The sequence below is a fragment of the Egretta garzetta genome, unplaced genomic scaffold, assembly GCF_000687185.1.
Source record: "Egretta garzetta isolate BGI_Z169 unplaced genomic scaffold, ASM68718v1 scaffold293, whole genome shotgun sequence".
Taxonomy (NCBI): Eukaryota; Metazoa; Chordata; class Aves; order Pelecaniformes; family Ardeidae; genus Egretta; species Egretta garzetta.
Genome location: NW_009259318.1, coordinates 4177006 through 4179185, shown reverse-complemented (window position 1 = coordinate 4179185; position 2180 = coordinate 4177006). Strand labels below are relative to the sequence as shown.

General features: G+C 44.1%; 1 protein-coding gene across 1 annotated transcript in view; it reads right to left on the bottom strand.

The window, feature by feature from the left end:
* LOC104124198 (protein mono-ADP-ribosyltransferase PARP12) overlaps nucleotides 1-2180 on the bottom strand; it is a 36341-nt gene that overhangs the window by 19632 nt on the left and 14529 nt on the right. The window lies entirely within an intron of this gene.

Genomic DNA, 2180 nt, shown 5'->3' with positions numbered 1-2180 from the left:
AGGCCTAAGTGGTTTTTTAGACCCAGCCCAACGAATGAGGCAGCATAATGGATGGCAACACTACACAGAACATCCCCAGGAGGGACCCTCCACTCACCCCAGGTCAGGTAGCACACTGCCCAACTAACAGGGCTGCTAGGCACTGTTGGCATTGCTGCTTTGCTTCTCAGAAAATGAGAAGCAGCAACTTTTAACTGCCTTGCACGCAAGACCTGCAGCAGTGCTACATACCCTTCACACAGGAAGAGGAAGACTTCTGCACTGGTTTTTTTTAAATTGTTACTGAAAAAGCTGGTCAAGAAAACTCTCTAAGGCTCAGTTTGGAGTTTTAGAAAGCAGTCATTCTTTATTCGCAGCACTGGGTGCTTGGTGGAAACTTCCACAAATCAAGCACACCCTTAATGAACACACAGTAAGCATTTCTACATTCTAAGCAACAGTTATCAGTTATACTTAGTCACTATCATCCTTACTGGTTCTACAGTGTCTCATCTGCACTTAAAGTTTTTAACTGTGCATGTTCTGTGAGGAGGGGGCTTCTGTTACTAGTGGCTTCCTCTACCCAAGGGTGGATCTTTTAGTATTACAGTGGGATTATAACGAACTAAGTTCACCTAAAGGACACAATACAGCTAGACTTCACAATCCTTGGCAAGGCTTAAGGTTTTTGAGTCTCTCATCTGTTTGTGCATACCAAGAGTTTCAGAATTGCCCAAGCAAGCACAACATAACTACCATGAAAGGTAGAGTGGATTTTATTCTGTATTTTTTTTAGCCTCTGTTCAAGGCATCAAAATCATCTATGTTTTCAATGCATGCATGTCTGCATGTTTGAGTTCACACCTGCTTAGCACCCCTGCATGAGTGCATGCAGCTGGATAGAGGCAGAGGCTGACCTCCAGGCCTCCCTGCTGAGGGAAGATGATGTACATGCCACATCAGAGTATGGACCAAACCTCTTATTTACAACTTTTGAGCCACACGTGGCATGGCAAAGCACACTATTCTCCAACAGTTATTTGAGTTTCGCTATTTGATGGTCACAGTACGGCTGCTTTGAGCCTGACCTCCACAGGTAGTTCATGGGTACACCATTCACATTATGCAGGTCCAAAAGTTCATAAACTTAAGCCTCAAGCCTGGTCCTAAAGAAGCAGAGAGTCTGAGAAATACGATACAAGGCTGGTGTAGCCGCTGTACAGGCAGAGCCAAAAGGATTTTCACCATTCCTGACGTATCTGACCACAGAACATATGGAAACTAACCCCAGTTATGAAGACAACAGTGTTGTTCGCTCCTTTCTTCCTTCTTTTTGTTAACAGGGCTGGAGTGCACCCTGTCTTGAAAGCAGTGTGCTTAAATTATCTTGAAAAGCTGTAGACAAAACCATACTTGGTCTCTCCTAGCCAGATTTCATTTCTACGATCCATAAAATGCCCACAAGAGGTAATTTATTTTTTAAAGTACTGCCTCTCTTCAAAGTAATGGTTAAGAGGTATTATCAACCTGTAAAGTAACTTACTCATCTGCCTCTCAGAAAAGAAGCTTCTAATGGGAGAACCGCATCTTTACCAGAACACAAACCTACTACAGAAATGCTAAATACACACAAACATCTCAGACCAAACAGTTACCAGGCAACTTATTGTCCACATCCTAAGCGAAAGCAAAAACAGTCTGATCTAATTCAAGTGGATCTTCTACCAAGACCAAGAGGTCAGAAAAGGAGTAGTCCTTTAGAAAGTGACTGGACACATTCACTGATAGAAAAGCTAATGGTACCTCCTCATAACCAAGGAAGAGCCCAACCTGGGGCTTAGGCAACTGTTCAGGGACAGCCCCTAAATACAGTTATTTATACTTATATTTTCCCCCAGACCCCTGTTTTTGTCCACTGCCAGACAGACTATGGACTAGATTTATCTTTACCTTAGCTGGCACAACTACTGTGTTGTTTACCTGGAGGTACTGGTTAACATCCAGCTGAATATGAGCCAGCAGTGTGCCCAGGTGGCCAAGAAGGCCAATGGCATCCTGGCCTGTATCAGAAATAGTGTGACCAGCAAGAGTAGGGAAGTGATTGTGCCCCTGCACTCGGTGCTGGTGAGGCCGCACCTCGAATACTGTGTTCAGTTTTGGGCCCCTCACTACAAGAAAGATGTTGCATTGCTGGAAAACGT